The sequence below is a fragment of the Triturus cristatus genome, chromosome 7 (assembly GCF_964204655.1).
Source record: "Triturus cristatus chromosome 7, aTriCri1.1, whole genome shotgun sequence".
Taxonomy (NCBI): Eukaryota; Metazoa; Chordata; class Amphibia; order Caudata; family Salamandridae; genus Triturus; species Triturus cristatus.
This window is the reverse complement of record NC_140590.1, coordinates 596,178,827-596,193,450: the sequence shown is the minus strand read 5'-3', so window position 1 is coordinate 596,193,450 and position 14,624 is coordinate 596,178,827. Positions and strand designations below refer to the sequence as shown.

The 14,624-nt window shown below is 44.7% G+C and overlaps 1 long non-coding RNA gene across 1 annotated transcript in view; it reads left to right on the top strand.

The window, feature by feature from the left end:
* Positions 1-14,624, top strand: part of LOC146810174 (uncharacterized) — a 247,163-nt gene that overhangs the window by 202,924 nt on the left and 29,615 nt on the right. Inside the window, exon 4 of the long non-coding RNA XR_014965638.1 lies at positions 9,427-9,539. This is a non-coding gene — a long non-coding RNA (uncharacterized LOC146810174). The remainder of the gene's footprint in view (positions 1-9,426; positions 9,540-14,624) is intronic.

The window sequence follows — 14,624 nt, the reverse complement described above, 5'->3', positions numbered from 1 at the left end:
GAACGCGGCCATCTCCGACGGCTGCTAGCCACGGCCCCCTCTTTCTCCTATTCTTGAGGAACTTCACACCATGTTTACCAATAGATTAATGACCCATCAGTAGCCGTCCTGCCTTCTATCCTTGTTCTGCCTTCTCTCCTTGTTCATAGTGCCGGTACTTCAACCTCTGAAGTGCGTACTCAGCTTTGGAGGTTAAGAGGGCATTGAGGTCCATGCACGCCTTCTGAAGGATGCACCTGGTAATAGCAGATGGGTAGGCCATGTAGGCATATGTGAGGTGGGATATATCCACCTCCAGCACCTTCTGACACTCCTCCGTCTGCCTGTTGAACAGGGCAGCATCCCTGATCAGCTACCCACTGATGGTTGCCTTCGCTGCCACCCACAATGTCAATGCAGAGTCAACTGATCCACCATTGTACTCCAGGTAGGTATGCATGCGGGTTTTAAGCTGGTTCTTACCCACTGGGTAGTTGTAACGGGACAAGATGAGACACCAGAGTTTGAGAATCCGCCATGACAGTCCCATATCAGCCTGCAGGGCAATAGGATAGTGGTCTGAAAATGTGCCCTCTATTATTGAAGCCTCTCAGAGAATGGGCAGCAGGGAATGGGCCATCAGGAAAAGATCCAACTGTGATTGCGTGCCATAAACCAGGGACAAATATATGTATTCCCTGTCCATCGGAGGCAAGAGACGGCATATGTTGTGATGGCCATGATTTGCCCAAAGATCACCTAGGAGGGCTCTGTCCTCATTATTGCATACCTCAATTGGACCGGTGCAGTCTAAGACCAAAAATGAACCATTGACCTCCTATCAGGAAGTTAGCAGTATCTATCTCCTGTCAATACATGGGTAAGTTGAAGAAGAAAGGAGCACTTTGGAACCATAGGCACATACACTGAACCTACATATAGTACCTTCTTGTTCATTTTTTGTTCAGCAAACACATGGCAACTTTCCGGATCAACCCAGGTCTTAAGCACTACATGGGGTAATGTCTTCCAACTCAATATGGCTAATCCACGTTTCGGGGGTGCCAGTATGTCATCTGCTACTCTTAGAGGTCAACAAGGGTGTATTTCTTTGCCCACCCAATCCCGCCAGAGCTACTCAGCTTCTGCCTGAGTTAGGTTCATCTCCTGAAGAAGAGATATGTTGGTGCATTTGGAATTGATATAGGAGAGAACTTTTTTGCACTTGATGTATTTTGTATGATCATTAATGTTCCAGAAAAGAATGTGCATGGATGTGGGCGTGGACATGAAGATCGAAAGAACCAAGGGGGTAGTCTGAGGAACGTGAACTGTGTTGGGCAGGTGGGCCGGTTAGTCCGGTCCCTATGTCAGTCTATGGTATGTTGAAAGGGCAGACAAGAACCGACAGGTGGAGAGGGAGGGGAAATAAGTTAGAGAAAGAACACTCAAAACAGCGAGGGGACCTAACCGAATAATCAAGAGAGAGGGAAAAAAAGTAAAAACAGAAAAGATGGAGGAACAAGTATTAGGGGAGAAATGCACAAATAAACACAATTCTATGCAAACCAAAATCCAATCATGCTATCAAGTACACTGCATGCATGTCCAACTATAGACAGCGTGTTTACACCAGGGGGGGGGTCACATCTGGCAGGGCTCGGGCCAAGTGGTCGAGAGGAAACTAGGGTGACTGGAGCAAGCCCGACAAAGAGTTCAGAACATTGGCAATTACCAAGATCATATGGAGGTTGAGCAATGACGTGAAAAAGAAAGGCTACTAGCAGGCCTGCTGCAATGTCTACAAGCTAAGTGGAAAGGCAATTGATGAGAAGATAAGACAAAGTCTGTTTCATCACTAGGCGAGATGATGCACCAGTAGTGGGGGAATGCAGCCATGTGAATCATAACCTCATAGGGTGTACTTTTGGGGGGGTGTAGCAGGGGAGTTGTTTGTGTCATATCTTTGAATAGTGTAACCAAGTGGAGCATAACACAGCTTTGTATTTCGTGGGAGGGGAGGTGGAGGGGAAGTGAATGTTTGTTTTTTGCTGAACCGCCCATGGGTGGGCTTGGGTATCAAACATTTAATAATGTACTACAAAGAACAAATGAATCAAAGAGCAAGTGAGAAAGGTGTCCCTATCAGTAAAAAACATGCAGTCTACTATGCTCACTTTACAGGGCAGGGTATTCTGAGGGATCAAGATCTCCGTCCAATACATCAGCCATTAGATTGCAGGCAGGATCAGCTTAACTGGTGAGAGGGATGCACCTTCTATCCTGTGTTTGTTCCACCAACGCTTTTAATATCTTTTCCTTATCATGCCACATGCAATGATTTTTGTCCTGCTGTGGGAGCCTTTGTGGATGTGTTTCAGAGCTCCTCTGAGAACAGGTCCCCCTCCACAGCAGAGAGATCAGGAAGGCACTGGGAAGTGTCCATGGCCCCTTCATGTACTCCATCCAAAAAGGCCTGCAGTTCCCCATGATCAAAAAAGTTCTTAGCTTTGCTGTCCACGGAGATCCACATAAATGCCAGATCAAAGAGGCCAAATTTGATGTCCCATTTGTGGAGGAGGAGTCAGAGGAGAGGAAGCCTTTCTCCGATGGATTAGTGTCTTTGGAAAATTTGTTGCCACCTGAGGATGATTTCTGTGAGAGTGAAAGGTTCTTTTTTGCACTCTGCCTCAGTTGTTGGACATTCTTGGCCACTGATGCATGTCTGTGATGCAAGAGGTGATGGAATAGTATGGTTAAATCTCTCTTTCTAGCCTCTGGGGTTGTTAGTTTGTTGCTACTACTGGATTCTGTTCTAGAAACTTTGAATGACAAGAAACAGAGTTCTTCATCCTCTCACAGATTTCCAATGTGTTGGTGGCCCTCACTCAACACAGACCCTGGGACCAGACTAGTGCAGCCATGCAGATGCAGCTTAAATCATACCTAGGACACTGCCAACTTAGCCAATGCCATGTGGATATTAGCATGCCAGGGTCTATTAATTAATTCCCAGAGGAGGTCTTCTCTGGAAACCTTGATGACCCTGGTCCTGGGCGCTAATCGGAGCTCTCTGCAATCCTACAGCTCCAACCCTAGGCGTTGCAGCCAGTATATTAATTAGGGAAAGGTCACTGTAGGCTTCCTCTTCAGTTGCGTTGTTATTCCGACTCTGGGCTTGGAATAGTTAGAGATGAAATCTGTAGAAATTGTACTGCGCCACTCACAGACCAACTGACAGTACCTCAGGATCGCCTGCAGAGATGAAGGGATTGCTGGGGCTCAGAATGGTTGTTCTGTGTACAGCACATTAATGGCTTTCAGGTGCAGCAGCATCAGAGAAAATTTACACAAGTAAACAACTAAGTAAATAAATAATAGATGTGTTTGCCACCACTGTTGTCCAGTTGTTGATTGGTTGGAGTTCTTAATATAGAAAATCATATTTCATTTTTTGGCAACCTCTAGTGGTTACTTAGATAAATATGCAAGAGTTATTTGAGCATTGCTTTGTACTGACAAGCTCCTGTCAAAGGTGCATATGCTCCGTGTGGTCTGACAAAGAATACGGCCTCTCAACTTCAGCTGTTACATGGCCTTGTTGATGAAACTGAAGGAGGCATCATGATTATCATCGTTATTCTCAGGCACCGCCAGCTCTTCCCAAGCCCTTCAGGAGTGCCTGAAGAAGTGTTTAAGGAATTGCAGGGGCTGGGAGCGGGCTTCCGATGCATGGGGTCTGACAGTCGATGTCACCTCAGGATGGGCCTCTTACGATGAAGCCGGAGACTCTGTGCTCAGTGACGCATGTGCAGTGCCCTCAGTGTGACTCTGCATATTCCCCATACAGTCGGATGCACACCCAGCAATTGCTACAGCCGAAGAGCGCCGGTTATCTGCCTATTTCTCCCCAGGGCCTCCCAGCACAGCGGAACTCCCATTTCAGGCGGCCATCTTCTTCATGGTAGTGCGCGCCGAATCGTTTATTGACATTATTCTCTTTCTTAGTAGACAAATGTGCTACCATGAATGTGATGACTGAAATTGATTTTGGAAAATGAGTCCTCAAACCTGACCTTCTTCAGGCAGATGTGGTTATTTACAAATATGGCTCTAAATGTCCTCTCAGCATCTTTCACCTCAAAGTACAGCTATGTAGTGGATGCTGCTGCTAGCACTCTATCCCTCATGAATTTCAGTTCGTCCATCAAACTGGCCCTGTTGCAGGCACTGTGAAGAATTATAAACAAGGTGTTAGCTGAAGGTCAAGTAGATATGGAAAATCTCTTCCTCAGCCTGTTTCAGGACACAGGCCAATAGAAAGTACAGACTGATTCACCTTCACAAATATTAAACGTTTATCCTTGTGGCTCAGCAATTCTGCGGTATCTCCTTTAGAATCCCAAAACAAGTCACAGTCGGAATTCAGACCTCCTGCTACAAGATGTCATCAAACCTGTAGAGGGGTCAACTCCATGAGTTTTTTGAGTTGTCCCAGTATACCCAACAGACAAGTATAAAGATGACTATGCCTCGGGTTGATAATATGCACAAGTCACATCTGGCCATACAGTGTGAAAGACACTTATCAGCAAGAACACAGGACACAAGTCATCAGTTGAAAGGAACCTTTGTGTTCTCCAATTTGAACTTAAAAAAAGCCCTCATTTGTTTGAACCAGAAGAACGACAATACTACATAACAACCTTTGTAACTCATTGTGGTTTCTTTTGATACAAGGGTCTCAGCGTTGGCATTACAGCAGCTTTGAAGAATTTCAGAAAAATATGGCAGACCATTAAGAGATCCCAACTATCTGAATAATAGTAAAAACATAACTAGCTTTGGGCAAGCCAGAGCAAGTACATGACAAAGGAGTGATCAAGGTCAGGCAAGCTTTTCAGGACACATATATAACATTCAGCAAGGGAAAGTGCCTCCTTGACGCAACTTCACTACATTTCTATGGTCAAATTTTCTCTCGAGAAAGCGTGCATCTGGATCCCAACAGAGTTTCAGCCCTGGAGTTATTCCTCCATGAGAAAACATCTTAGCTCTTCAATCTTTTCTAAAGTTAGCCAGCTTTGGTTCACACTAGAAATCAGACTTTACATCAGTCGGTGCATCCTTACATGAACTTACAAGGATGAATATGTTTTCAAATGGCCCCACATGTGCCAACAGCATTTGAGAGTCTCTGAGTAAAAATGACTGAAGCGGGTCCTGTTGGCTCGAGGTCATCTTTGCTCAAATAGACGTATCTTAAGGCCCATTGGGGGGTTCCAACCCAGAAAAATCCTATTCACAAACTAAGAAGAGAGGATTCCTGTATGTGTGCATGCAAACACTACCACCTATTCATATCTAGGAAATATTTTGCTTTCATAACTGACCCTGGGGTATTATTCTGCATCTTTCAAAACCCCAAGGCAAAGATAACACCACTGATAGAGACATGGGGGCTTTGCTTGCATGCCTATAAATTCAAAATTGTACTTCATCCAGATAAAGATGAAAACCCTGCTGACTGTGTCTCCAGAATCCCTTTTATCAATGTCAACAGCCAGACATCATTTGCTGAAGAGGACCTTTACAGTGCTTAATTTGTTAAAAAAACTAAAAAAAAAAAAGAAGTGCCAGGGCTCGTCTCAGGAGACAACTGTGGCGTGCACCACACAATGCCCTTGTCATGCTGACAATTATTATTAGTAACAAAACAACTACTAACCATCACACTCCTACAAGTGTGACAATTCTGACTATTCCAGGACATCTAAGCTATAAGAATGACTTGGGATGAAGGTAATAGTCACTTTTAATGTATGCTGAAATACCTGTTGTTGTGATCATATCTGAATTAGCCAGACAGCGCCTCCTTGTGGCAGACTGTCACAAGTGCCGATAATGACAATTCACAGGCGATGCTGAGCAACGGAAACCACCGCTCAAATTTAGCACTGCCTGTTTCATATCATCGGTTGCTACCATGTGCTTTATGGAAACAAGACATCATCTGAACTTCATTGAATGACATCAACTTGTGCACAATCAATGATCTCTTCGACACAGAGATCTCGAGACCTTGTACACAAAACACATGCAGAGTTATGTCAAGGATCTCAAATTATACAGGCAAGTTTATGATGAACCAGCTCAAAATCAAAGTGCCATAATATTGAGAGGGACTCAACTGATCATTCCTCACTCCTAAGGGACCAAGACACTTTGGGGCAGATTTACCAACTTTTCACACAACACAGTGCAGCACCCAAAGTTGCTGTGCTACATTGCGAAAAAGGAGAGCGCATATCCGCTGCATTCCTACTAAGTGGGATACTGTTTCCTCTCTCTCTGTGCTGGTGCACCTTAGGCAAGGATGCGAAATGCTATGTTCAGATAAAATGTAACAATTTTAACACTTTGTGTGCTGTACAATGCAGCACATTTGCAAAGAAGGAAACGTTTCGAAAAGTAAAAACATTTCCCCAAGTTAATGGCAGTCTCCGAAGGCATTATTTATTGGCACAAAGCACAAACTTCAAATTTTAGTAGAAATGGGTTTGTGCCAAAGACCATGAGTAGTTGCATGGGCACACAAAGATGCCAACTCTGCTATGCTTCCTTGATGTAAAGTAATGCAGAGCATTACTTTGTGGTAACTAATAGCTAATTTCCAGTGCAAAACAAGTTGTGCAGTGGAAAGTAAACCCCAATACTACAACGCGACGTTTGGGATGCAATCCAGCACAAGGTGTAAGTGAATCTGCTCCTTCAAGTTTCCAAAATCACCTGCTGTTTCATTTCTGAGACTCTCTGTCAAACTCTACATAATTACAGAAACACTCGTCACTTCACGACTGGTGCCTCACAGCTCAGCTGAATTGATGCTTGGATGAAAGGTTTGTTCCAAGATCTCTCATCTTGCTAATGGGCATCTCTCCCATTTACCTTTGGGGGTTAGAATCGCAAGATGCTGTTAAAAAACCCAAAATAAAGCAATATAATGATGCCAGTCTCAATCTCCTTGCCTGATTCAAGGAGGCTTTGTGCCTGGGTGACCCATCTTTTGAGCCACAACTGTGCACAATCATAGATATCACGGGGTCAATGGTCACTGGCACTGCCTGAGAAGATGGCCAAACCATCACTTGCAAATCTTGTTTTTAAATTCTGCATTGTGATCCCTGTGGCTTATCATCTATCTAAGAGCTGTTCTTTTCAGGAGGACAATGGTTATAATTTTAACTTATCATGAATGACTGGAGTAAACCCAGTGATCAGCTGCCAAATTGCTATCCATCATTCTCTCATTCTCCAGTTGTTGATTCTCTCTTTCTACTCCTTCTTTTTGTTTTCTCCTTTCCTTCTGATCAACACTGTCAATACCGCTTCCTCTCTTCATTCGAGCTACTCTTCTCGACCAAAGAGATGTATGATGGCTCCTGAGGGGCCCATCACTGCTATGGACTAACTGGACTATGTGTATGTGTATGTGTTGCGAGGGGCTTTACCGTCCAGGGCCCCTCACTTGCCTGTTGTGTCTGCTTCCTCATACGGAGTGGTGTGATTCCTGTCTGCGCAGAAGAGTAGCCAAATGTAGGGTTCTGCGAATCTCCCGTAATTTTCCCCGACGTAATTCCCCAAAATACTAGGGAAATTATATGAAATTAAGTGTGATTATGCGAGAAACATAATCAGGCATTTATCGTTCAATGCAACAGAATGGGAGCAGCAGCCGCTGGCAGCCATTTGCACTCTGCCCGTTCATTGCTCCCATGTTTCTGCGGAAAGATTTTTGTCCAAAATTATTCTTAATTGCGCCAGTAGGTTTAATGGCGTAATTTCAGGAATTTTATGTTGGAAGCATCATGAGAAATTCCTAAAATTGCACCATTTATGCCCGTGCAATTTAAATTTCACCCAGGACTAGTCATCTGGCAGGAAGGCAAGAGGTGTGACCAGGCACAGTGTGCTGGGCAAGGGGAACAGCAGGACATGTTCTTTGCAATGCCTGACCTGTGTGCCCCATGGGAGACCCCAACCCACTCATGATATTTGATGCCTAAGAATCTGCTTGCAAGACCTCATTATTAACTTATATCTGTGATCTCCATAATGTAAAAGAAAAAAGATTTGCATAATGAAAAGGTCCGTCTCTGCCTAACACTATGAAACAACCAACCAGATCCCACCCACCTCGCACCACTTGAGGATTCTGTCTCATCTGGCTGAGGCAAAGGGGGTCATATTGGGTTGGGGCAAAAATACACGGAAATAGATAGACTTGAACTCAGGACTGAGTGCTCATCAACTACTAACCTAGAGTAGCAGGAAGGAGATCTCTGGATAGAAATCCTAAGCAAATCAACCGCTTTTAAGCACCAAAGACCTTTTGCGTCTTGCCTTCAAAGTTTGCTTCTCGAGTATCGCACTGTACGGTGCTTACTCTTTAGAGTGGGTTTCTCTTCCTTGTGCACACCCCAAGAAGATTCGTGTTTTTGCTTTGGGACAAGGAAAACAAGAAAGGGAGTCACTTACTTACTGGTCCAGTATATTATACCCCTTCATAAAAAGGTAATAATTTCACTGGAAGGATTTAAATAACATTCAAGAGGCCCAAAAGTATCACAATCCTATCTGGAACGGGAATGCAGGACAGTGCTGTGCTATACAGTGTGTAAAAGAAACCGTTGCAATAGTCGTGTATAATGGAGTTGCTGACTGTACTTAAGTGTTAGATGCATGAACAAAGGACATAAAAAAATGTATGTGCAAATCCTCGGTCGGAATTAATGCTCTGGTTGTCAGCTTTGCCTGAGGATATATGTGAGCTGTGCAGGTCCATTTTGTTATAGAGATGGCATGAAGTTGTTAGGAATGAATAAACATTTAGGAGGAGAAAAGTCCAAGAATAGAATTAAGTCCTGGGTATTGAGAATTGTGCATTACCTAGCAATGTACTTTCACTTGCATAGTCTAAGGAAAGTAAAACGCAAATGTTCCCTTAAAATATAACATAACGAAGACCACAAAGAGGCACTCATGTTCTTCCAACAAAAATCTAAATAATTTCAAGGCAATTAACACTTTTAACCAACAAATTCAATGTTGAGCTCACACCTGGAAATAAACATCACAGAAACCCATTCAGAAGAGATATCGGATTTGCTGCACTCAAAATAACAGCTGTTACTAATTCACAGTTTAATGGTAACCAATGATTCGACCTTGGAAGGGTCACATGCTGAGTGAAATTCAAAAATGCTACCTGCAGCTTTCAACAGATGTCAGCAATGAGCGAATAATTTACTGAGCCGTAATATAAATGTGTGCTCTTATAAATGTCTGTGGCAGATGCAATCAATTATTCCTTGCAATGATTGGAAGTGGGTTACATCTTGAATTTATTGGGGTTAAAGTGAATGTATGTATTTTTTTTTATAACAGTGGGACATATCAAGACACGTTTCGAAAGCTAGTAAAAAGAACAAGCTAACAACCTCCAAACAGAAAGATTACTGAACTGAGCCCGTTAACTAAGGCGGGAATGCTGGAATAAGGTAATAATGAATCTTCTCGTTTGTGTCCTCGGCTTTGTCTCCACGTTGCACTCTGTGATTGACGCATGCCCCTTAATATGAAACGAAGAGCTGTGAAGCAAACAGGCGCGGAGGGTTACAGAGCTCGGTGTCGCTGTCAGCCTGGGGCGCTCCCCCCAATGCCCTGCCTCCCCTTCCACTGTCGCTTCTATTGCCAGTCCCTGGAGCTCATTTATTACTCAAAGAGAGTTAGTAACAGAGAGGCCTATTTATGAAATAGTCATGCAGTGGACCTGGAACACCCTGTTCTTGATGAGCAATGGGATACGTGCTGTGCAGTGACAAAAGACGCATCCCTTAACAGCCAGCACAAGTTAACCCATTTTACATTTTTACGCAGGATGTACATCACCCCAGCGAAATCCCATAGGATAGACCCAAACAGATCCCACTTCTGCCTCAAATGAGGGACACCACAAGCAGACTTTGCCCCCCTCGCTTGGAGCTGTAGCAAAATACAATCATACTGGGAGTCGGTACACAAGGCTTTGGGTGACATGGTAGATCTTACTCTCATCCCCACGCCTGAAGTGGCCTAATTGGGATATGTGATGAACTTTCCGAAAGGCGTACAGAAATTTGTCTCCCTTAGTTTGCTACTGGCGAAAAGAGAGATTGCCATACACTGGGGCTGTAAGACTTCCCCCATTTTTAAAAAAAATGGCGAAATAGTCTAACATATTGTAAGACGAATAGCGAACTCTATGCTAGCACACTACCACGGTCTTTACGTCCCAAAGACATTTGGGGTCCGCTCAGGAGTTACGCGGCAGCGGATCATCAGGCATCCGGGACACAACTAGAGCAAGGCAGAGTCCCTACCGGGGTGGGGAAACAAATTGCTAAAGGAGTCATAAACTATATGTTTGGTCATTGTAATACAAGTCATTTTAACCGATTTCAATTGCATGGTCTGGGTATTTCATATTCTGCATGGAAGGTGGGGTGGATTACATTGTAGCTCTCCATGTGTATGGCTTGGGCAGAACCTTGGGGCTGACGTTACCACAGGATGATGTAATTTGGCTTAACTTCTATTGTTTAACTGATTATTTTTATACTACAGCAGATATGACAGTGAGCACTCCTATTATTTTTGTTACCTTATGATTCAAAATGGTAAATAAAGTTATAAAAAAAAATAGTCAGGCAGTGCAGCGCAGCGCAGCAAGTCAACTTGCTGCGCTACACTGCGTGACAGGGAAAGGACAGGAATGCAGAGTATTTAAGGCAATCCCGCACATTCCTGCCTTTTCCTCTTTGCTAGCGCGCTTTAGGCAGCCTAGCCCTAACAAAGGCAGCCTTGCACAATGGTGCATGGGTGCTGGCATTGCATGCAAGATTGTTTTTGTGCAGGAAGGGGCGCCTTCCTGCACAAATAACTATCCTGAGAGGCATATTCCTCTATCTATGTGTGCTGCAAAATGCAGCACACAAAGAAAGAGGAAGTAATGAGGAGGAATAAAGATATTTCTCCTCATTACACCTCTTGTGGGATGGCGTATCGTTTTGGCACATTCCCAAGTTTATCACTTCTGGTAAATCTGGGAATGCGTCAAAAACCATGGGAGTTGCATGGGAGAACACTTGCAACGCCCATAGAACGCCTTCCCAGAGCAGAGTAAGGCAACTCAGCGATATGTGCTGCGTTGCCTTACTCCAGATTTATGGAGCCACTCAGGACCAAGCAAAGTGGCCTTGCATGGCTTTTTAAATCTGACTTAAGGTTTGCGTCCCTCAAAGCACCTCGTAAATAGGCCCCAAAATATTTTTAATCCTCTGTTCCAGAGAAGCCTCCTTAATCGGATAGCAACCCTTCATGGTATAATCAAGGTATAATAACTCTGGGGCATATCTATAAGAAAATGGTGCAGCACAACGCTGTGGCAAATTTTGCAGTGCCATGCTGCATTATTTCAAAATTGAAGGGATGCGCCGTATTTACAATACGGTGCACCTTCGTGTTTTCCCTTGCATTGGTGCTAAAAATAGCTGCCTAGCACAAACACAGACACCCTTGTGCCATAGTGCAAGCAGGGCCGGACTGGGAACAAAAACCGGCCCTGGCAAAGTGCTTGGCCGGCCCCCCGGGGCTTGAGGGTGCCGCCAAGCTCTTTGCCAGTGCCGATTTTCGGCCGATTTTGTTACAGGGCCGATTTTGCAGCTATGCTGCAAAAACGGCCCTGTAACAAAAACGGCCCCCAGGGGTCCAAAACCGGCCCGACCCGTGCGGCGCACCGGGGGATTGCCCGGTGCCCGCTACCCCTGAGTGCAAGGGTGCCTGCATTGCAGGAAATGATTGTTTATACACAAACAATAATGGCAATTTGCTACTTCTATGTGTGCTGCATGTTTATAAGCAGGAAGGGACACCTTCCTGCACATAAACAATCATTAAAGGCATTTTTTTCTTTCTATGTGTGCTGTAGAATGCAGTAAACATTAAGAAAGCAAAAACGAGGAGAAATAAATGTATTTCTCTTTGTTGCACCAATCTAACTCCGGCTTTTGCATGGCATTAGTTTTTGGTGCTGCTTCAGATCCTTGCAAAATTCGGGGCAGCGTCAAAAAGCAATGGGTGTTGCAGTGGAACACTCACAGCAACACCCATTGCACGCCCCTTTCATGCAGAAAACTGCGTGAAAGGGTACCATATTTACAAAACAACGTTAAGCCATGCAAAGTGGCTTAACGCACTTGTAAATATAGTACAGGGCATTGCACCACCAGAATGTAGTAAAAGGTGACGTTCTGGTTGTGTAATTCCCTTGTAAATATGCCCCATTGTCTGAGCTATGACACTCGGAAAGGAAAACACTGACTGCGGTAAAGGTGTGTACAAAATGCCGACTGAGTTAAAGGAAGAATGACCAACAAGCCGGTAAGTGGAATTTATGACATTAATGTCCTGATTGTTAGTTGGATGGACAGGGGTGAAGTATTTACTGTCTCAGACCCCGGTAGCCGGGTTGCTCTCTATACCGAGTTTGGTAAATACCTCATACTGCAAGTTACGGACCTGGAAATAAGGCAGAAAATCTGAATGCTGTCTTCACTGCTTCAAATTCTGCATGTTGTGATTGTCTTCCTGGCACTCTCTCCAATGCATTTCTGCTAGCGTGACCCGCCAAAATTTGATGGGTGCAAACCACAGGCCTTGTGGCAATTACCACATATAGTAAAATACCCTACTCGAGGATAAATGTGTCAGGGATTAATTACCACATTACTCATAATTCCGGTACCTCCGCAAGTTTTTATTATGTAAGGGACCGACTTTAAGTCAAACACTCTGAAGCAGTAGTGGCTGCTAATGGGGAGTAATGGTGGGGTGGGTAGGGGACGGGGATGTTAAAAAAAGAAAAGGGGGAGAAAATAAAGAAAAACACTTACCTTCCTGGCGGCTGGCTCTCCTGCGTCCTCTTCTTTCACGTCCAGGACACGTTGCAAGTAGGAACAGGAAGCACCCAGGCTCCCTACCCTAAGCCAATCACAACGCTGCAATGCAGTGTTGTGATTGACCTGAGTGCCATGGTTTGGTGCTCAGAAGGGGAATGGGAGCCTGGGCATGTTCCTCACCAGGCTTTGTAATGCAGCCTGGTGAGGAACATGCAAAGTGCGCATGGCTGTTTGGCAGGTGCAAAACTGCCGGCCAAACAGTCATGCACACCTTAGAGTGTGCTCTTCACTCTTAACTATTTTTCTTGTGGGGCAACTATTCCCCACCTTAGTGGAGGAGCCACCACTGCTCTGAGGTCTGCATCCTTTGTACGTTCATAATGGACAGAATAGTCAAACCAACAGGAAAACGCCTGCACAAAGGTCTTACAGCCTATATTTAATTAATTCAGTTACAAGTGTTGAGTATGCCTCAAGTGCTGTTAGCTCTACTCATTTTCTAATGACACTCACAACACTGTTCACTTATATCTCTTTGTTAGCATTCACACTAAGTACTCAATTTCTAGGATACAACTGTTTGCCTCAATTGCCCCAAGTGTACACCCATAACACCAGTTTTTCACCACTCTCCCTTTTAGAATCCACCTAAGCACTGACTCCCTAACATCCAACCCAGTTGCATAGACCCCTCCCCTGTCTTCTGCACCATGCCATTAGCCACTAGCCACTAGCATTCAGCATCCCCAGCACCTACACCCCCTATAATTCACTGTTTGGTGGCACCCCTCCTCCATTGCACCCATTCACTAGCATCCCCTTTAGCATCTATTCAAATGAGTCACTTCCACCCTAACACTCTTCTCTGCAACGCACACAGCTAACAACATCCAGGTCTAGCATACACCGCTGGTAGTCAACGCTGCCCCAGACAGCCACCTCCTAATTATTTCCCACACTCACCCATCCACTGGCATTTACTCCTTCCCTGGCATCCACACCAATTAACATCTAGCCCCCATTAGATGCAACGCTTGGCACCCAATCCCTTCCCTGAAAAAAAACACACCTCCTAATATCCAAGCTCCCACTGCATGCACTCCCTGGCCAAGACCTCTACCAATCGCTCTAGAATGTCTAATCTACCCCTTGAATTCCTGTCCTTCATCAACACATATGCAGTGCGGACATCAATTTCAGCATTAAGATCCTTAGAGTTCACCACTGGCATCTACCTCCTTTAACACTTACTGGCACTGAACTAGTAGATTCTACTCTCTAAGGCTTAATGCCATACTGCTAATGTCCTCACCACATCCACCATCATGACAGCCATCAACAGAATACACTTCATGGGGTTTTGTAGGCCTGGGTGTAAAATTTCACTCTGCTCGTAGAGTTTGCGGAATTCAACAACTCCGCTCTATGCCAAAAATGTGGAGTTCCAGTAAATATTCGCTCGTGCGCACTAAGCATGGTTTTTCACGCGCTGGCGAGCATGATGATTCTTGTCCGGCACACAAGAGCACCGGCAAGATTTGCCAGCTGGCACCCGCGAGCACCCGCAAGACTTGCCAGCCACCCACGAGTGCTCGTGAGATTTTCTAGCTGCAGCACAGCGCAAGAGAGTGCCAGTGGCCATGGATG